Below are 22,731 nucleotides of genomic sequence, written 5' to 3'. Positions count from 1 at the left end.
CTAGAGACTTGGGCCCTTCTGTGCTAGGACACCATAAAAATACATATTAAGAGACTGCCCCTGCCCTGTCTAAATAGACAAGATAGACAAAGGATGGGAGGGAAAAAAATTAATCCCCATTTTACAGCTGGAGAAACGGAAGCACAAAGAGAGGAAGGGTATGTCTACATTGCCATGGCAGAGCTACAGTGCTTCAGCAGTACTGCTGTACCACTGTACTGGAGATGCTTCTTACATCTTTCCTTCGCTGTAGTTAATTTGCCTCGCCATAGGGTGGGAGGTAGGTCGGTGGAAGAATTCTTCCATCTAGCTGCATCTACAGTGGGGGATAGGTAGGTCGACCTAACCATGTTGCAGAGGGTATGACATTTTTCTAGGTGGATCTAATTTTGAGGCGTAAGTGATTTGCCCAAGGTCACCAGAGGGTCTGTGGCAGAGCCATGACGTGATCCCTTATCTCCTGAGTCCCAGTCCAAGACTTTAACCATGCAACAAGCCCTCTCCTGGCCTAACACCAACACAACACATCTCCTCTGAGCCACAGGGGCAGCCCCAGTCACACAAGGGCAGTGTGGTGTGGGACAGATGGGCACACAGGTTTTTTCTCTTAGGGGGCATTGTGTGTTGGGCTCAGGCTCCTAGTCACAACTCCCTCCCTCCCACACACAACCCTCTCTCACCCCCACTAGCCCCTCCTTGGGAAACTCTCAGCAGCGAGTGAGCCCCCCCCTCTCTGCAGACCCCTTCCCCTCCTCCCAGGGACCGTGACAACAAAGGAGGCGCTGGCTGGCTAGGTGCAGAGCCACAGCACGGCCCGCTGGGCGGGGAGCCGAGGGGGAGGAGCTGTGTGACTCAGCAGCCAGCCCCCGCCCCGTGCAGCCGGGAGTCGGGGCTTGCCTGTGTGTGCGGGCAAGGCAGCACGAGCCGGAGGGGCTGCGCGAGCGCGTGTGGCAGGAGCAGCAGACACCGCCGCGCGTGGAAGCCCCTCTCCCGGGGCGGCGGGGCGCAGGGCGGAGCGCGGCAGCGGCTGGGGAGGAAGGTTCCTTTGTGGCAGCTCAGGGGCAGAGCCGCCCAGAGGGGCGAGGTAGGTGTTTGTGTCTGGGTCTCGCGCTCTCCTTTGCCTTGCACACAAAGACGCTCTGCTGGGGGCTGGTTGGTTGGGGGTGTGGGTGTGCGCGTTTGCTGGGGGAATTGGGGGGAAATAAAACGCAGGGTTTTGTTCTCTAAAGAGAGGCTCGGGGGGGGGGGGAAAGGGAAGGGAACCACCCCTCTTCCCAAATTGTTCTAACTTAATAAAGAGCAAAGACAGATATTTAAACCGCCCCCCCACCCCCTCCCGCCGCCTTGTGCTGGAAATCTGCTCGTGTGAGTCAGGGAAGCGGCAGCTCCAGGGCTTTCATTGAGGAAAAGTTCCCTCTGGCAGCCCCATGTGGGGTGCAGATGCCGTAGGGTTCAATCAGAGGAGCTGGGCGGGGGGGGGGGAGAGACTGCCCCGTCTCTGCTCCCGGAGAGAAAACGAAGGGGTCTGTGTGCCTCGGTTGTAGGGGTTTTCTTAAGTGCCATTAAAAGAAAACAACCCCACGGAGAGTGAATTGTTCCTTTAAAAGGAAGGATGCATCGTGCTCAGTGAATCATGTGCTTCCCTGGACAGATACTGCGCTAAATCTGGGTCTGAAATCAGGGTTCTTGGCCACGAGGCGTTTTAATCTGGAGCAGAACAGTTGTGTTTTTCCAGATAATGGTAGGGTTTCCCTGCATTTGGCTTCCACGCTTTTTTTGAGCTTGTCGGGTATCTTTGTTCGCCAGCATGTGTCTCCGAAGTAACTTCTCCTCCTCGTGACTATTTCCTGAGTCTCTTTCCAGCGTCTCTTTTCTGTGTTAACAGTTCATTGCTGTGCCATACAACTTCTGCCTGCTAAAAAGGAAGGTGTGTGCTGCTTGCATCCTCTTTCCATTATTCACAGACGTCTAACATGTCTAGGAATGTATGTATGTGTCCTTGGGTAGACAATCAGAGATACTGTTGGGTGGCAAGATCTATTAGATCATCTTAGCATTGCAGAATTATTCCCTATATTGTCTACCTTTTAAAATGTGAAAATAGTGTTCAGCCTTGAAATTCTGATGGGTAGGGGGATGGGCTGTGAATGTCCTGGGCCAGTCATACCAAACCTCCGGTAAAAAATTGTGTAGCAAACCACAGAGATTTGTTCTTTCTTTTTCTCTCTCCTTGGTTCCAACTCTTACAGCTTCTGATTTTGTCAAAATTTCCCTTAGTGGCCTTGAGGCTGTAATTTACTAGATTTTCATAGTGCTTTGGGTTAAAACCCTGTACAAAAGTTACAGCCCAGATGTATGTTTGCTAATAAAATCTGTGTGTTCATTTGATTTAGAGATGGTGGGGGAAGGATATATATAACTTCACATGTAAAGTTTTTACTTCTGTTACATCATTTGATATTGTGTCATCAGATATATGTAGTCTGACTAGTCTACCGTACATGTGTTTTTGACTGGATTGTTAGGGTTTGTGGGACAAGGCACAGGATCTATTCTGCGTAATGAATCTCATGCCTGAAGTTTAGTATCCGTATACATGCATGTATGTTTGTAGCAAACTCTCAGCTATGGGACAGGAACACATGAACATTTGGTTTCATTGAGACTTTGTATAGTAAAATTAAAACACAATAAAGAGAGAGGTATTTCTGAATGATATAGCTAGAGCCCTACCGAATTCACGGCCATGAAAAACGCGTCACGGGCCATGAAATCTGGTCTCCTCCTGTGAAATCTGGTCTTTTTTGTGCTTTTACCCTACAGTATACAGATTTCACGAGGGAGACCAGCATTTCTCAAATTGGGAGTCCTGACCAAAAGGGAGTTCCAGGGGGGTTACAAGGTTATGGGGGGGGGGGGGGGGGGGTCATGGAATTGCCACCCTTACTTCTGCACTGGGCAGCCGGAGAGCAGCAGATACTGAGTGGGCACTCAGCTGTGAAGGCAGTGTCCTGCCAGCAGCAGCATAGAAGTAAGGGTGGCAATACCATACCTTGTCACCCTTACTTCTGCACTGCTGCCTTCAGAGCTGGGTGGCTGGAGAGTGGCGACTGCAGACTAAGGGCCCAGCTCCGCAGGCAGCAGCGCAGAAGTAAGGATGACAATACCATACCATCCTTACTTCTGTGCTGTTGCTAGCAGCGGGCTTGGCAGAGTCACATTGGCATGGAAGAACATTGTGTTAACTTGAATAGTTGCTTGTGGATCTCATGGGATACTGTGAAGGCAGTTGGAGCAGCAGTCTAACTAGTTAGTTTTTAAAAAGTCCCACCACAGATGATTTGAGCATGTTAAGTCTGACTTTCATTTACATGATCCAAGAAATTCAGAGAGAAATTTTTTTGTATTATCCTTAGTGTTCAGGTATTATTAATGATTTGTATTATGGTAATGCCTAATAAACAGTAAAGTAGTGAACCGTGATGGAGAGTCATCTGATGAGACGTGCTAATTCTCTTCACTTTCTTTCCCTTATTTTTCTTTACTTGCTATCTCACTTTTCCAGTCTTGGCATCTTTCTTAATTCAGAAAAAGTAGTGGAGCGTGGTTCCTCTGAAAACCAGCTTACCTTGAACGCTTACAATTTTTGAGGTTGCTGACTGTACTGAAGCACCTGCTGGTAACAGTCCACGCTTTGGTAAGTTAAGAACTTAATGCCAGCTGAAGTTCTGAATGTCTTTTGCTGTCCCAAGAAAACACATTTACAACTTATTTTTACAAGCTGATTCATGTGATAGCAAAATCTGTGTACATTTGCTAAGGTGGCAGATTTTTTTAAATAAAATTGCCTAATGTAACAGATTATTCCAGGCTTAGAATAGTTTGGGTGAGTAAGTCAAAGGTGCAATTCAGTGTATTTTTGTATAGCATGATGCATATAAGGTATCGATGCTTCTCAGCAAGGTCAAGGAGCAGTATTGGTTTACAGAGTTGGGTACAGTACAGTGTTCTTCATAAGAGCAGAGGCAGAAAAGCGATATACAAAGATAGAGCAGAGGAAGAAACAGTCAGCAGGTATTTTTGTATGTTAGCTACAGGAAGGGAAAGATGGAAGCATGTAACAGTGTGGCTGAGAATCAATCCTAAGCAAAATGGAAAAGGCCTACTTATATGGCCTCCCCGTAGTGAAGTATTTGAGCACCTCACAATCTTTTAATTTATTGATCCTCACAACATCCCTGTGGAATAGGAAAGTGCTATTTTTCCCCATGGGGAACTGAAATGCAAAGAAACTAAATGACTTACCCAGTGTCACAGAGGAAATTGGTGGTGGAGCAGGTCTCCGAAGTCTTAGGCTGATGTCCTAACCACTGGACCATACTTTTCTCTCTCTGCACACCATGAGGAGTGAAGCAAAGAGACATGGCCAAGACTGACTGAGCAGAGGCGCACTTTTTCATTGGGATTTGGTGCCAGTTAATTGTGGTGTATGTAGTTGTTATGTAAGGTACAAATTTATGTGGGTCTTTGGTAGAGAGGCCATAAAACCAGGAGAGACCTCTAGACTATGAAATGGGTGTATAGATGGGGGAGACACCCTAATCTCAACACAGAAACCTGATTCTGTTCAAAATCTTAGGAAAGGAGCCACTCCACTGCCTGGCACTGTGTGTGTTCACTACCTGGGTGCAAAACACTACCACTCTCATTGGGTTTTGCACCTGCTTTGCGTCAGTGTTAACGAACATGCAAAGTGAGTGGTAGTGGGGAACTGAGTCAGTGACCTCCAACACGAGGGAAATAGCATGAAGATTAACTCAGCTTGACAGCAGAAAGTCCTGACATCTGTGGGAGGGGAAGGACCTGGTTTGACCAAACCAATACTTCCTCTCTAACTGTAATCTTAAAACCTCTTGGAATCTCCTATCCAGGCTCTTTGCTTGCTTAATGACTAGAAATTTTATTAAAGCTGTTAAAAAATTATATAATACACTGGTTAAGAAAAGAGTATCTGTGCATCTGGGTATAGTACTTAGATTATCCACAAATTACTAAAGTCCAAAACAACATTTTCTTGCAACATCGAGATTGGTAGTTGGCAGTTCTCTGGGCAAAATTCATGTAATCCTGAATGTATTGTTTTGCACAACCCTACAATAACAAGTCTGTGTGTAAATGCAATGCAGAAAAGACTTCTTGATGAGGGAGCAGATTTTTAGTTTCAGGCTTCCAGCTGATGGTGATAAATGAATAATCCAAAAGGGGTTTGGCTGCTGTGCGTGTAGAATCCCCACTGGGCCTTATACTTTTTTTTTAAAGAACATCTCAAATAGGCTGTCACAAATCCAGAGTAGGGCAAAGAAAGTAGTAAGCATACGAGTGTTTCTGATGTTCTAGTGGAGTTTACATTCTAATACAGAGCCGAATCTGGCTTGCTTTACATTCAGAATGAGGGTTGTAGTCCGTCATAAGCCTAGGCAGATGTGTCCAGAATTGTAGTTTCACAACCAGAGCAAGGACTATTACAGGAAACTGTATGTCTCATTTCTTGGTTTTTCATATATTGTTTTCTAACATTTCTGGTTTCATGGTGTTAAAGAATGCACAGGTGCATGCTCTCAATGAAAGGGAGAAACAAGGCAGTCAGGAATTGAGGGTGAAATTCATTTTACCCACATAGTCCAAGAAACCAGGGTTCATGGAGTTGAGGAAGAGAAATTCCTCCCCTCTCCTTCCCATGTCCTTATTCCAACCTATAGGAAGCACCTTTGCTTCCATGATGTATCGCAGATTCGGTATTTCCCTCCCTTGGGATATCCTAGCTAGCTACCATTGCTGGCCTTTGGCACAATCCACATGGGAAACCGCTCTGTGGCATGAAAGGGTGTGGAAGAGGTTCTAACTATTGGGAGGGTTCAGTGGTTTCACCAGTGGCTACTCCCCTATCCCACACTCAGCCTCAAAGTGGAGAGATGGGAATTGTTTTGGTCCTCTGTGCCTGGGTGAATTTCACCCTTAGACAATACAAGAAGTTAATAATCTGAAATCTACAGGACAACTCTGGGGGGAGTATACTCAATGGGTGAGTGTGGAATGATTGGTCCCTCAGCTTCGCGGTCAAAGTACATTTGTTTCCGTGATATATTTGATCCTTGAAACAGCTTAATATAATCATGGGTTTCCCTTCATGCCCATAAGTTTGTTTGAATATTAAGGGGTTTCCCCCTCTGGTGAAGGACACTGCCTTCACCACCCCTGTGCCAGCTGGGACTAGCTAATGCATGGAGTCCAGTTGCATCTGCCTCCAGAAGGAGGCTGTGCCAGTCAGAGGCAGCTTATAGTGATAACATCCACTAAAGTATTTTTTGATGAGAGGGAGGGTTCTGGGGAGAGTGTGTTTCTCTGAGGGGGAGATAATGGAATGATTCTTTCAATGCCTGGTGTGTACAGTGAATAGGCATTCATGTGATCTCATGTATATACACTGTCCTTTGTTCTACTGAAAATAATAAAATAGAATTAACATCCCTGGGTATTTAAGAGGACGTGACAAGAAGTGGGTCAAGAATGTTCTGCTGTACATAAACACAACCTAGATCTAGGCTGGCATGTATGTGTGATATTTCTATACACACTTAAATGATTCTAAGGCGCTAATTGACACTTTCTGAGGTGCTGTTGGACCCCTGCCAAGCAAAGCACTTAAACACTGGGATCAAAATTGTTTAGTTACCTTTGAATTCAGATTCAAAGTAAAGTGGAAATCTTATTGTCGGGTAGCTCAGGAAGGCAAGGAACCTGTTTTGGACCAAGCGAAATTTTATTACTTACTTGCAGGTCAGGGGGCATATATCAGCATTCATGTTGTACTCCCCATCGGTACCCGGCACGGGCTGGGAAAGCTAATGATCCAACCAGTGGACCAAATTCATTGATGAGTCCTGGTCACGTGCCGCCTGAGGCACATTGCGCATATGGTAAGAAAAAGACTGGTAGGTTAGGTTGCTGAGCAGCACTTAAAAATAAATCCTATATAGATTGACTTGCTGTTTAAATTGAAAATGGGCAATGGGATGGATGCCTTGATGATTACCTGTTCTGTACATTCCCTCTGGGGCACCTGGCATTGGCCACTGTCGGAAGACAGAATACTGGGCTAGATGGACCTTTGGTCTGACCCAGTCGGGCCATTCTTATGTAAAAATTTCTTTGCTGCCTCAGTTTCCTTGTAAGTGCCACCAGGAAAATGGACGATTTACTGAACAGTCCTGTTAACTTGCTAAAGTCCTCTTCTAGGTTTTCTCCCTTAGTTGTGCCCAATAAGGCACTACAAGGAAGAGTGTACGTGGTTAATCACGTCTGTGCTTTCCCTGAGATGCAGGATGGGATACAGTTGTCTCTTGGAGGTCAGTTCATGAGGTAACTGAGACAGGAGATCAATGTTCACTTGCAGCATCAGGATTTTATTTTTTTATTTTGGGTCAGTTTGGAGTATGATCATTTTGCATTATATGCTGCCTTTCATTCAGAAGGTTTCCAAGGCAACTTGTCCTTGAAGGAGGCTATACTGAATAATGGACTGAAAACAACTTATATTTTTTTTAAAAAAAATCCTGCTTGCTACCCTCCCATTCCAACACACGTAATTGCCCAGCAAGAACTGTCAGAAATTTGGAATTCAGTTTTTCTTCTGACAGTTCCAAATACGGGAACACAGAAGAGGGGGAAAATTGGTTTTGTTTGCACCTTTTGGTTTGCTTCATTATGATGTATAAGGAGGCCTGAAAGATATTTTCAAGGGTGTTTTAAAAATGTTCAGTTTTAGAAATATCAGTAATGTCAAATCTGGTCATCTCCCATCATGCTGGAAGTGTCTGGATTCTCCGGACATACTCCTTGCGAGCAATTCTTAGGGTCCGATCCTGCATGCTTGTGCATGAGGATCTTTACTAAGATGAGTCCTAAATCCTGTGGGACTACATGCATATGAAAAGTTACTTACATGTTTTTGTGTTTCAAGGATTGGGCCCTATGGCCTTAAGTGAAGGAGTGAAAGTGACCATCCTTTAACAAAAATGCTTTTCTTCTAACTGTTTCTCGGGCCTTTGAGTCAAATGGACGTTAACAGGAATGCAAAATCCTAATAAAAATTGCTTCCCATCTCAATTAACCACGTTTCACCTTCCTTTGGTGCTTGTGATGTCATAGCCTTACTAGTTCTCCAGTTGTCCCTGTATTTCAAGAAAAACAGGCTAGATAAGAGCTAGATTTCTAATGTAAAAGATGACCAATTCTCTTCCCCCCTCCCCTCCCAACCCCAAAAATTTCAGGCTGCCTTAATAGTAGCAAAAAAAGTACAAATCTATTGTTCCCCTTTTGTATGTCACTTTTGTAAAGGTTGATTTTTTTTTTTTTTTAAAACAAATAGCTTACCTAAAATTGTAGAGTGGTAGTAGTCACTTCATAGGTAAAGCTGAAAGTGAAGTTGTCAAGCTGAACACACATGCTTCTTTAAGACCGTTCAGAGCATACTACACTGTTGCAACTGAGCTGGGGCTGTGGTTTATTTGGGTGTGACTGGCTTTTTGTGGAAGTGCAACCTTAACTCTAAAAAGAACAGGAGTACTTGTGGCACATTAGAGACTAACAAATTTATTAGAGCATAAGCTTTCGTGGACTACAGCCCACTTCTTCAGATGCATATAGAATGGAACATATAATGAGGAGATATATATACACACATACAGAGAGCATAAACAGGTGGGAGTTGTCTTACCAACTCTGAGAGGCCAATTAATTAAGAGAGAGAAAAAAAAAAAATGCTCTCTGTATGTGTGTATATATATCTCCTCATTATATGTTCCATTCTATATGCATCTGAAGAAGTGGGCTGTAGTCCACGAAAGCTTATGCTCTAATAAATTTGTTAGTCTCTAAGGTGCCACAAGTATTCCATTTATTTTGGTGTCCAAGGATAACAAGAATGGGAACATACGAACTACCATACCAGATCCGAGTATCTAGTTCAGTATAATGTTGGTGCAGTACATTGTGTCCTAAAATGTAGTCGGGTTGCACAGAATTCGCTAATTCCTATTTCTCTGACAGAATAATTTTAATTCTCAGTATTTTTTCCAGTCTGTTCTTGAGCAGTTATACAAGTTGAAACTATATAGTGGGACATGCAGTTAGCTTCCCACTGTTGTTATAGAGATGAAAATTAAGAAGCCTAGCATACATTTATTTTGGTTCACCCATTCCATACATACTTTCTTCTCATTTCCTTGTGGGGATCATTGTCAGTGCACCCGTTCTTTCATTGTAATTATATTTTTCAGCAAATACCTTTATAAAAAGTGATTGCTGGAACTAAAGAATCCCCACTCTCTGAAAAGCAACAACTTGGTGTTCTATAGATAGGGGAATGTTTCCTTATGCATAGTTGAATTGGAAGGATGTACAAAGATACTTCTGTAAATTTCCAGCAACTAAAAGCAACACTGTCATTGGTTGTAAAATGAAAGAACTAGCTAGATATCACTAAGCTTAGATTCTGGAGGGAACGTCACTTAAGATTTCATGCCAACTTTGTTTGTGTGAGGTTTTTTTTAAAAACAGCATTGTTTCCTATCATTCATAATACTCCTGCAGATCTTCATAACAAGGTTTTAGGACTGCCATTAGCTGCATTGTGTTATGAGGAACATCCAGCTGAGAAGTGTTCTGGTAAAGTGTGTGTTTCCTCTCTCTGCAATACACTTGGTGTGTGTGATCAGTCCCTCCTTGTGAGTGATTGAATGAATGCATCTACAGAATGCCAATAATTCCCCAATTAAATGTGGGGATTGGTGAGCTGCTGGAACCCTGTAATGATTCTGAAAATGAAATGTTGTAGCTTAGTAACATGCCCAGTGTGTAATACAAGTGTATTACACATAATACCTTGGTAAGCTATTTTAATACATTGTCTCGTCTATCTTAAACCTTGCAGTCTTTTGAAAAACTTGTAAACGTCCATGTAAATCATTTTTATGTGGAAGGCTTTATAAAAGGGCTATTATGCAACAAATCACACATTTGAGATGAGCCTGATCGCCCCCCCTTCAGTTTTGGGAAAGTTCAGACCCAAGTCTCCACTCTTCAGCTTGAGCCAATTTCGACTTTCTTACTACATGTGTGGAATAGTGGCTTATCAACAAAAGAGACTTTTGCTGAAATTAAAAGGCAGCTTGTATGTTCAGGCTGGATGTGTTTTTTACTTTGTGATCCCTTTTTCACTATGGCCGCATAATCCAAAGATTCATACCTCATAAATCCAGGAATTTACTGAGCATTAACTAGACTGTGCTTCCTACTGGAATTGTCGGTATGTCAGAATACATAGTAAAAAAGATCTCTCTTGCTTTGAGGAAGGTAAAATCAACCAATGCCTTTGACTAAAAAATTTACATGCCAACTGTTAATAATTATTTGCCTTACAGTATCGCTTAGAGGCTTTACCAGCCATCAGGGCCCCATTGTGCAAGATGCTGTGCAAACGCCGATAAGAGACAGTCCCTGTCCCAAAGAGTTTACAGTGTAACTACACAAGAGAGACGATGAGTGGAGGGAAATCAGAGGCGCAGAGAGGTGAAGTGACATGCACATGGTAAAAAAGTAGATAAGTGGCAGAGCCAGACATTGAACCCATCTCTCTTGCATCCTAGACCTGGTCTATATAGTCTTTCTACTGATTTAACTGTTTTGGTGAGGGCTGTGATTTTTTTTTTTTCCCTCTACACCAAAATAGTTAAAGTAGTACAGGCGGATGTAGTTACATTCGAATAAAGGTGCCTTGTATCGGTTTAGCTCATTCACCATTCCTCACAGGAATAAGCTATACCTATAGTAAAGCACCTTTATACCGGAGTTACTATGTTCACACTAGGGAGTTGCATTGCTTGAACTATGCTGGTACAATTTTTTATGTGTAGACAAGCCCCTATTCTAGCATCCTCTCCGCTGAACGATGCTTATCACCACCTTCTTAAAGGATGGTGAGACGCCCAGATACTATGGTGATAGGCCATAGGAGTATGTCGCAGAGAGAGACAGAGGGATCCTGGCCGAATTGTAATTCAGGTATTTACATTGTGCCTCTCCAAAATCTGCTGCTTATGGTTTCCTATTGCTAAGTTATTCTTCCCTTCCTGAAAGCTGTCCTGGGTGTTGCTGGCACGGAATTGCTTCTGGGTGGAAAGTGCTAAATAAGTAAGAAAATGCCAGCCTAATGAAGTGCTTCATGTCACCAATCTGAGAATCCCAATCAGATACGTATTTTAGTATTCAGTTGTGGTGGGTGTGGTTTTCTGAGCTGTTTCTCTTGTTGTGTGGAAAACTCTACAATTTAAACTCTTTTTTTGCTGCTGAAGCACAGCTTAACTCAGGGGTGGCCAACCTGCGCCTGAGAAGGAGCCAGAATTTAGCAATGTGCATTGCCAAAGAGACACAGTAACATGTCAGCAGCCCCCTGTCAGCTCCCTCACCGCCCCCAGTGTCTCCCACCTGCCAGCAGCACCGCTGATCAGCACCTAACCCCCTATTCCTGCGCCTCCCGCCTGCTGTTTTGTGGTGTGCAGGAGGCTCGGGGGGGGGGGGGGCGGAGGAGGAGCAAGGGTGCAGCAGACTCGGGGGAAGGAGTGGAGTGGGGCTGGGGCAGAACCAGGGATTGAACCATGAGCACCCTGTAGCACATTGGAAAGTTGGCACCTGTAACTCCAGCCCCGGAGTTGGTGCCTATGCAAGGAGCCGCATATTAACCTCTGAAGAGCCGCATGTGGCTCCAGAGCCACAGGTTGGCCACCCCTGGCTTAATTTATCATGTGTGAATGTCGTTTTTCAGTTCATCCTCCAGTAATGGAAAGCTTTGTTATGACTTTACAACAAACTAAGTGTCAAAACTGAATAACACCCACTTGAAAGAAGTAGATGCAGATTTAAAGTACTATTCTGTGCATAAAAACACAGATTGTTAAACCCTTTAAAGAAATATACACTTAAAACTAAGTTTATTTTTCCAAATGCTTAGAGAAATTGAACTGATAAAAGAGCGCTGTCAAACAGAACACATGATCTGTTTAACAAACCATGTTTTGTGAAATGATAGTTTTTAAGGGGATGATCCAACTCTCACTGAAATGTAAGTACAGGTCCATCTGTATGCTGGTGCCCCTTTAGATGTACTATTAGGGTGACCAGATGTCCCGATTTTATAGAGACAGTCCCGATTTTTGGGCCTCTTTCTTATAAAGGCTCCTATTACCCCCCCACCCTCTGTCCTGATTTTTCACAATTGCTGTCTGGTCACCCTATGTACTATTCATGTTTGAAAACACTATAGATTTCAGAGTTCTTCTTGTTTTACTTAAAGAATCAGTCATTGATATAGCATTTTTTCTTTTTTAAAGAAACCTGGCTAGCTTCCTGCCAAATGACTACAAACATGCAACATTTACTTTCTAAACCCAGACACTGAAAAAGAATGTTGTTATATCAGGCAAAGATTGCACTTGGGAACAGTAGCGTAGCCAGGTCCTAAGTGCAGGGGGAGCAAACCTAAAAAAGTGCCCCCCTTGGCTCCTCCTCTGGCCACGCCCCCCCCGGCTCCTCCTCCGGCAGCGCCGCGTCACCCCCCCCCTTAGCTCCTCCAGCCACGCTGCGGCCATGCTGCTCCCTCTCCCCCCTCCCCCACGGCAGAGCAGCAGGCACAGCCTTCGGGGAGGCCGGAGGGCTCCTCATGGCAGAGGTGGGGGGGAAAGCCACACGTCTCCGGCTGCGTTCCGGGAACTGGGGCCGGAGACGTTGGGGCTGGGGGTGCTCGGCCGGCACCGCTCAGCCAGGGCCGGAACTGGGGCCTGCACCCCAGGGCCCGAAACGGGCTGGACCACCAGGGGTGCTCGGCTGGGGCTGGGACTGAGCTGGGCCGGAGCCTCCAAGGCCGGGAGCGGGCTGGCGCCGCAGGGTCCGGGCCAGGCCGGAGCCGCTGGGGCTGGAGCCGCCAGGGGTGCTCGGCTGGCGCCGCCGGGAGCGGGCCGGTGCCTCCGGGGCCTGGAGCTGCCGGGGTGCTCAGCTGGGGCCGAGACGGGCCAGAGCTGCCAGGGCTGGGGTGCTCGGCCGGCGCCGCTGGGGCCGAGCTGGGCCGGGGGCTGCGCCGCGGGGCCCGGGTCGAGCCGAAGCTACTGGGGCCGGAGCCGCCGGAGGAGGGGGAAGTGAGCTAGGGAAGGGGTGGACAGCTGTGGGGCCTGTTTAGGCGCCGCTTTTCAAAAATGTGATGAGGGGAAGCGGCTGCTTCCCCTGCACCCCACTAGCTACGCTAGTGCTTGGGAAGTACCGCACTACCAATACTAGTCAAATCCTGTCGTGTGTGGATAATTAGGCATCGGTATAAAAGGAATGAAATAAAGAATTCCCACTAGCATTCTGTTGACCAAAAGGGGGACAAAAGTTACATGCTGCCAAGTACAATGATTCAGCATATGTTTAAGATTGAACTTCTCTGTAATCAATGCACAGATTTTCTAATGCACCCTAATTAAGATGTGCAAACCCAATTTAAAACAACATCGTTGGCTCAAATGAGAGTCTCGGAAATGTAGTGTTGGAAACCATATATACAGAAAGAAAACTAAAAGATATTCAAGGTTTACAAACAGCAAATAACTTTATTAACAGAAAAGAATGTAGACCAGAGTATTCATTACTTCGGACTTACATAGAGCTTTGCATATGTTGAAAGCTATTCAAATACAAATTAATCCCCCCAACATCCCTCTGAAGTAGAGAAGTATTGTTTTTATTTTGCAGATGGAGAAACGAAGGCAGAGAGCTTGCCCAAGGCCATATATAATTGGGGGCAGAGCTAACTAGAATTTGAACCCTGGACTTCGTGAATTTAGTAGGATTTTTTTAAAGGATTAGACATTTATATGGAAACAGAATGAGATAATATACAAGTAAGATAAAATCTTATGTTTCAGGGCATAAACCAACTGCTAACTGGCAAAGTGAGGTAGAAACTTATCTAATGGTCAGTTTAGGCAATTATGTGTTTGGAGATCTATCAGTTAGCATATATTAAATACATTAAAAACTCACTATTTTGATTTTTATGTAGTACTAATTTTTAAAATAAGAATGTCAGGTTAGTAGAACATAACGACCATACTGGGTCAGACCAGTGATCTATCTTGCACCTTATTTTGAAACATCTGGTACCGACCACAGGCTGCTGGACTAGATGGATAACTGGTCTGACACAATTTAGTGATTCCGCTGTCAACTCTCTGCTTGTTACTCTAGATCATGTCACCCCTACACTGCTTATTGCTGAGTTGAATGCCCAGAAGGGAAAGTTAGTTTGTGCCATTCCTAAATTGCCTCGTTTGCTTTTATCATTTATACTCAAGTAAAGGAGAAAATCCCTGGAAATAGACATTTTTAGGAGGGGATTCGCAAGACTTGACATTTTAGTGAAAGGGGTTCACAGGCTGTAAAAGTTTGGGAACCACTGGCTTAGTAGATGCTAGTCAACACTTCACTAATGGAAAATCTAAGGTACAAAGTATATATATGTTGCATCATAAACTGTAGAGCAGTGTTTTTCAAACCGTGGGTGGTGACCCACAACAGACAGAACGTAAGGTACTGGATCGCAGCGGCTCTGGTCAGCACTGCTGACAGGGCCGTTAAAAGTCCTGTTGGTGGTGCTGCAGAGCTAAGGTAGGCTGGTTCTTACCTGTTCCGACACCGTGTTGGACCTTGGAAGTGGCCAGCAGGTCCGGCTCCTAAGCGGAGGAGGGAGTACCACGGGGCTCCACATGCTGCCCCCGCCTTGAGCACCGGCTCCGCACTCCCATTGGCCAGTTCGTGGCCAGTGGGAGCTGTGGGGGGCAGTGCCTGTGGGCGAGAGCTGCGCAGAGCTGATTGCGTGCCTCTGCCTAGGAGGCGGACCTGCTGCTGGCCGCTTCCGGGGCGCAGCACGGTCCGTGGTGCCAGGACAAACTGGAAGCCTGCCTCTGCACCCCCTGTGCCGCTGACTGGAAGCCACTGGAGGTAACCCTGAGCGCCTCCCCCCCCCAACCCAGAGCCCCTTCCTGCACCCAAACCCCTCATCCCTGGCCCCAGCCCAGAGCCCTGACCCCTGCCCCAGCCATGAGCCCCCCCCCACATCCCCTGAACCCCTCATTCCTGGCCTCACCCCTGCAACATAACCCTCTGTCCCAGCTCTGAGACCCTGCCACATCCCAGACCCCACATCCGCAGCTCCGTTGGGTTGCGGGCATCGACAATTTTCTTCAACTGAGTCACCAGAAAAAAAGTTTGAAAATCACTGCTGTAAGAGGACTAAAAGGTCCTACAGTGATGGTGCAAGACTTTTAAAACATTGCATTAAATTCTTCGAAGAAATAGTTTGTTAGTAGAAATTTGGATAATTGGAATTTCTTGGCAATAACACCCAAAAGTTGGAATCATTAAAACTTTGGACATTTAGAACTCAACTAGTTTTTCATGTAAGGACTTTGAAGCTTATAATGGAGGGGGCAGAGAGTGGAAGGAAAGTATTTTTGTAAAGTGTATTATTGATCTCAATTTAGTTTTTTATAATGGATTGATTGATCGTGCTTGTGAAGGGTTAAAGGATGATCTTGGCATCTAGAGCACTAATACATAGGCCAAGTGTAGTGCAGACAGCTCAAATGATAGGATTTTTGTGCTGGGTTTCTTTTTTTTTTTTTTTTTTTTTAATTTTTTTGGTGACACCCATGTGTTTTCAAGTTCTGCTATATGGTGGATTTTGCTTAATTGAGTACTTCCCCCCCCCTCCCCCTCCCCGAGTCATTTTTTGAAAGCATATCTTACTTTTTATACTGGGGCAACACTTTTGAAGCTTAAACCCAAGCTTCAAAAGTTGAAGGCTCTGGGCCAAAATCTGGGTAGGTGTATATATGTATAGACAACACACCTTAAAAGCAAACAAAAATTTGCCTTGCAGCTGTTGCCCCGCCCCATTCTGGACTCCATATGTTGTCTTCGATAGGCAAAGCATAAAGCAGCATAGCCAAGGGCTGCATGTTATGGTGCAACATGTATGCATCTTCCAGGACCAAGCAATGGTTCTTATGAACAGACCCCTCTGCATTCTGAGCCTACCATCCACGTCAATAGACTAAACAAGGGGGCTAGCAGTAGTGGAAATTGTAAGGTCTTTTGCAACATAGATATGCATGCTTTTGGGGATTGGGCTGGATTTAAATCATTCTCTTTTCAGCAATCAGAATTTGACCTTTTTTTATATTTATTCACACAAAAATAAAATGTAAAATATATTTCACAGTAATGGTATTGTGTAGCTATGGGTCAAGGTTCAGAAATGTAGAATGATCAAAACCATTCTGGCAAAATCTGAATTAAGTTAATTGATGTAGCATTTAATCAAGGCAGATGAATATTAACAGTTTTAAACCAAAGTCTCCGTAATGGCAATATCTCTCTTCTTTTAAACCTGACTTTGAGCATTTTCGGTGTCCTAGCTTCAAATATAAAAGAAGCCATAAAATCACATACAGGAAAAATGTTTTCGGCTGGATGGCAAGTAGATACAGGAAAGGATATATTACTACTACTTAGTAAAGAAATGTCAGTGGCTTAAGACTCCCTCTTGTGAGTTCAGAAGGAGCATGGTTATAACAGTATGACTGAAATGTGCAACCTTAAAAAAAAAAATTGCTATCTTTGTGGTGTGTCTGTATTTCCACTTCCAGCTGATACTTGTACAAGCATGATCTGATAGCCTGGTGAGATGGGTGTGTGCGCACGCCCTTCCCACATCAGTTTAATCCCTTTTAAAAGTACACAACTAAAAACGTAGATCCTGTTTACACACTCACTCGTGTGCCTCTGAGTGAAATGATTCTCCAGTCCTGCTCCCCCAAAATAGCAATGAGCTCCTAGGAGTTTTTGCTAACATTTAGCCTCCAAATTGACCATAGCACTGGCCACGATTTACCTACTTCTGAAGAATCTTGCCCCTGCTTTCTTGTTACACGATCATTCCCCATCAGAGATAGTTTATTCCTGGGTGAAGTTCATAAAAATAACTCTGTAGAGCAAACTTTTTGCATTTGGAATGCACCGAATCACCAAGTGTCAAGTAAATTTCTCAGGCGAGTTTATATTTGGAATCCCCTATAAAGTCTGCACAGGCCCTCCAGCCAATTCTCAACCCACTGTTCCAAGCTACACAAGCTGAACATGGAGCTATCCTATTAATGTGGTCAGTATATTTCACCGGAAGGAAGTAAAAACAGTTCCAAGGAAGCACACTTAATATATGGTAAATTTGTTTGCCAAGTGGTCTTGCCTTCTCCCATTGGTGCCTACTCCTGCAAGGTGCTGAATGCCCTCCGCTCCCATTGGTGTCAGGAGGGCTTCAGAATACTCAGCACCTTGCAGAGCGGGCAGAATAGGAGAATGGGTCTTCATTAAAAAGAAAAATGAATTCATACATTCTCAGTACCTCATCTTTCTCTTCTGCAAGCAGATATACTCCCCATATGTGGGGTTTATCCCAGACTAAAGGGGACAATGTAGGAATCCTTGATTGAAATATTAGCAGCACGTTGTTTAGAAAATGTTCCTTTATTTGAATGCATGATTATATCAAACCTCACATTTGCTTCTTTGTTACGAAATCCTCTTTGTTTGCTCCTTCTCAGTGTTTGCGTTATGCTATATGTTTTATATATACTATATTAGGCCACCCAGAGGACTGCCTAATGTGGTTCTGCAATGAACCCTTTAAAGCCCAATCTGTACTACAACTAGGCAGGTTTAACTGAAATGTGTGCAGCTGAACAGTACTCCAGATTCCTTCTCTTCAGTCCCTAAACGCTTTTCAACATGGTTGCTAACTTTTAAAAAATTGATTGTGAAAGCAAACCACATTAATTTCCTTAACACAGTTTAACTGCCACATGGTGGGTATCTGAGATGGGGAAATAACGACTACACTTTCATTTTAGCTAACTTTCTAATCTGTAAACCACACACAGAGGTCATGAGGCTGAGAGAAAAAAAATGTGTGTACACTTCCACTCCTCTCACACTCATTACTTATTAAGGTACATTGCTCATTTATCATTGTCCTTTATAAACGTTGTGTTTATCTGCATGTCTTATTCCTGTACTTCATTGACCTCAGATATCAAAGTCCTGAAACTTAAATGTTAGAAAACTTAGTAGGAAATGCACATTGTTTCAAACTGCCATGTGTGAGAGTGTAAGTGCACCTCATTTTGGTTCTTTGGCTTTTTAAAAAACTAACTACCAAACTAACTAGGTTGCCAGATGTTAGCATGATGAACAGTACAACAGTTTTAGCATAGGGTCTGTCATGGTATGTGGAATTGCAGTCCTTTCTTAAACTGAAGATATTGATTACAGAAAACTGCTACAACTACAGACACGAACAAAACGATTTCCTCATAGCTTGAATTCCAGCTTGGTCATTTCTGCTTACCAGGAACAATACCAAAAAGATACCTGGTAGCTGAATAATATATTGCAAGTAAAGATATCATCACAGGATCTGGGTACACTTGGCCGAGATGGTTACAATTGACATATTCCTATAAAATAGAGGAATCTAACTTTCCCACCCTCCTCATCCCTTTGAGTCTTATATTTTAAGTTGACCCATTTCTTCCCCCCTCCACCGCCAGTCACCAACTTTGGTCTTTTAGTGACCAACTCTGAGGTTCTAAGCACCCTCAACTTGTGTTGAGTCGGTTTCAGTATAAGCATAAGACGCTTCCCAATTTTCAGGCATAGTCTGCACAGTTTTTCTACTGGTATAACTATGTTAATTAGCCGTATGACATTTTTATCAGTAAAGTAAAACTCCTAGTGTGGATGAGGTTATACTTGTAAAAAGGTGTGTTATACTGGCATAAGGGAATGGGGATCGAGTGGCTAGGCAGCAGTTCTGCAGAAAAGGATCTAGAGGTTACAGTGGATGAGAAGCTGGATATGAGTCAACAGTGTGCCCTTGTTGCCGAGAAGGCTAACAGCATTTTGGGCTGTATAAGTAGGGGCATTGCCAGCAGATCAAGGGACGTGCTCGTTCCCCTCTATTCAACATTGGTGAGGCCTCATCTGGAGTACTGTGTCCAGTTTTGGACCCCACACTAGAAGAAGGATGTGGAAAAATTGGAAAGAGTCCAGCAGAGGGCAGCAAAAATGCTTAGGGGGCTGGAGCACATGACTTATGAGGAGAGGCTGAGGGAACTGGCATTGTTTAGTCTGCAGAAAAGAAGGATGAGGGGGGATTTGATAACTGCTTTCAACTACCTGAAAGGGGATTCCAAAGAGGATGGATCTAGACTGTTCTCAGTGGTAGCAGATGACAGAACAAGGAATAATGGTCTCAAGTTGCAGTGGGGGAGGTTTAGGTTGGATATTAGGAAAAACTTTTTCACTAGGAGGATGATGAAGCACTGGAATGGTTTACCTAGGGAGGTGGTGGAATCTCCTTCCTTAGAGATTTTTAAGGTCAGGCTTGACAAAGCCCTGGCTGGGATGATTTAGTTAGGGAATTGGTCCTGCTTTGAGCAGGCGGTTGGACTAGATGACCTCCTAAGGTCCCTTCCAACCCTTATACTCTATGATTCTATGAATAAGCTATAAAAATATAACCAGAGTTATACCAGTGTAACGATGCCCACACTAGGGGTTGTACTGCTTTAACTCTATCAGTCTAGTTAAAATGGCACAATTCTTGTGAGTAAACGAGATCTCAGAGAGTCCTCATAGGCCTGGGTCTTAATCTGACTGATGTGTACGTGTATCTTTCAGGATTGAGAGTTAGGCGGATTTATTTATTTATTTATTTATAGTACATATACAGAGGTCTTAGGGCAATGTTCTCCCAGGAAGAATGGAGCAGTTATACCACTTAAGACTGTTTCTGATATTGCTTTCATTAAAACTTGATTTAACTAAATGCACTGTCTGGCTCCCTGCCCATGTAGTAAATAAAAATAGATGTATTTTATTAAGCTGTTACGGCCCTTTTTTTAAAAAAATAGTGGAATGATAGCTGCTTTCTGAGAATTAAACACTTGGGTGGGGGACATTATACAACATGGCAAAGATGGTTAGTAAATATTCTCTGTTCAAACAAATCGTGGCTATTCATGTTACATTGGTCCTTATTTTGTTGCTTTTTAAAAAGGGTTCCTCTCTTTCCAAATCCGATGAACATTAAACTTTCATGTGCCTACATATGATAAAACATTCTAGGATATTTGCATGGAATTCATTTCAGAGGACTTGGGCACTGTGTATTGTATGTGATGCCATCTTCAGAGTCTGAAAGCAACTTTTTTCTCTCCTGGTTTTGGCCTTCTTTACATTTGGCAAACCTTGAACCTTCCTCCTCCTAGTCCTGTGCAATGAACGTGGCTATTATTGATGCAAAGTCTTCCTCAACATTACTGGGGCCCTACTGGATTTAAAATATCTGAGCTGTTATTGGACAGCTGGAATCCCTCTAGCCAGAACAGGCAAACATCTGTTTACTCCAGGAAGAAACATCTCCTTGGTCAACATCTCCTGAAACTCTTCTATGGGTGTGAGCCTCCTGTTATACACTGAAGTGGTCCTAGGAAAGTGCTTACACAGCTCAGGTTCAGCCTTCTATTGCTTGGAGAATCGACCCTAATGCCATCTGTCAGATTATTTTTTCCAGAGCACAGAGTGAAGATGATGAATTAACGAAGGGGGAAAGTAATAACTCTCACTTCCCTCCCTGATCCCCTTCCACTGCATCTTGGTTCTATCTTATCTTCAGGCCCGTGGTGTAGCCACAGATCCAAGTACTGAACATCTTCCTCGTGACTGTTGCAGAGATCTTGGAGAGATGAAATGGATAGAAGTCCGCAAAGGAAGCGGGTGAGGCTTGTGCCTGGTCTCTGCTTGAAATGGAGTGGCATTTGTTTCACTCCTCAGTGGTTTCTTTTTTTAGGGTGATAATACACTGCAATGATGTTGCTGCCTCAGGCTCGCCAACAGCAATTATGGGCCCCAGGGCCATGGCCGTGCCTGGGGGGGCAGGGCCCGGGACGCTGTCACTTCTGGGACCGATCACTGCCGTGCCTTTTAAATTGCCTGGGTCCCGGGGCAATTGCCCCCTTTGCGTCTCCTCCCCTTCCTCTCCCCCCACCCCCCCCAATTGGTGGGCCTGTGCTGCCTGGATTCAGAATGAACGGTACCAAACCACTCCAGGGGATACTTCAGAGTGGCAAAGATGAAGAAAAGATGGCCAAGAATTGGAAGCATGTGAGGTATTTCCCATGTTATGTATAAGGGGCCCCATTGTCACACAGGTGCACAAGGCTATGGCACAGTGTCCCCCTCTTCTGCCCTAATCTATATTCTCCAACACAACCCTCCCGACCACCGCTCCACCCCATCCTTCTGATATTGAATTGGGGCTGGCAGAGCTCCACTCCTGGCTGGGTACCTGCAGTCACCTATGCACGGGAACCCGGGCTGCATTCTTTTCCTACCGTCTTCCCCATGTGGGATGCCATGAAGAATGGCAGAGTGAACCTGACTGGCTATGGGAGTTGAGGTTGAAGGAGCCCCTCGGATCACCCAGTGTACCATCACCTAGACTCTGAAGAAGTGGGTGTTTAGTGCACAATGAGTGTCTATCTTGCAGCTCCAACCGCGGAACACACCTGCAGCAGCCATTGATGGTTGCTGGCTGCAATGGGAGCCGCAGGTTCCTGTTGTGCAAAGTCCAGAGTTCTAGCAACTGCCCAGGTAGTACATGAAGAACGCTACGCTCCCACTGGCATCTAGCTCCCTTCTCTCTGTAGTGACTCACTTCCATCAGCGTGCAGTCATCCTCAACCTTTGAAGATGAGCATGATACGATACAGAATCCCTGCTGGCTTGTCTTTAAAGGAAAAGTCGTGTCTCTAATTCACTAGAATTCTTTGAGCATGTCAGCAAAGCTGTGCATAAAGGAGAACTAGATTATAATTTAATTGGACTTTCAGAGAACTTTTGTCAGAGACCACGTGGCATCTGTGAGCGGCAAAATGGCTGTTGTGCAGTGAAATCTGTGATGGTTAGACTTAAGAGGCAGGGAAGGAAGAAAGGAAACACCAAATGGAAGTCCCAGTGTACAATATAGCAATCCTTCACCCAGCCCCTGGCAACTGAAATTTAATTGGGACTCTCTACTTTTAACTTTATCACACCATAGAAAGTGGGAACTTCAGCTGAGCTGTCAGCCCAGGGTCAGAGGAAATATCAATTTTTTTGCTCAAGCTCACTTTTTAATTTCCTGGCTTGCCTCTGAGTTAATTTTTATTTAAATATTGTTTTGATTTGTAGCCTTTAAAATGAGTAAATGCTTTTTTCAAGAGAGGCTGTTCTGAAAAAACAAAAGTCTGTGATTATTTAAGGAGTGGCCACTATGTCTCCTTTTGTTTTCTCATCCCCTTGACCCACCCTGGTCTGAGTAAATTGTTGTCTAGTTGCAAATTGCCATTCCTTTGCTGCAGTCATTTGCTAATTGTGGCATGGCAAGCAGTGAGCTCATACAGAGTTACTGGGCTCAAATTACAGTTGAACCAGTTCAGACCTCTTTAATGAAAACCTTCCTCCTTCAATCCCTTTTTG

The 22,731-nt window shown here is 44.3% G+C and overlaps 1 protein-coding gene across 4 annotated transcripts in view; it reads left to right on the top strand.

Moving 5' to 3' along the window:
* Positions 1-883: 883 nt before the first annotated feature.
* FAM107B (family with sequence similarity 107 member B) overlaps positions 884-22,731 on the top strand; it is an 82,993-nt gene continuing 61,145 nt past the window's right edge. For 2 of the 4 annotated variants that reach the window (XM_034765234.1, XM_034765226.1), the window contains exons 1-2: positions 950-1,084; positions 3,566-3,697. The gene's annotated coding sequence lies outside the window, so the exon portion shown is untranslated. Of the gene's footprint in view, positions 1,085-3,565; positions 3,698-22,731 lie in introns of all 4 variants that reach the window. The other 2 variants (XM_034765249.1, XM_034765243.1) reach the window with 1 other exon arrangement.

This window comes from Trachemys scripta, chromosome 1, assembly GCF_013100865.1.
Source record: "Trachemys scripta elegans isolate TJP31775 chromosome 1, CAS_Tse_1.0, whole genome shotgun sequence".
In the NCBI taxonomy this organism is placed as follows: Eukaryota; Metazoa; Chordata; order Testudines; family Emydidae; genus Trachemys; species Trachemys scripta.
This window is presented reverse-complemented; position numbering and strand designations above follow the sequence as displayed.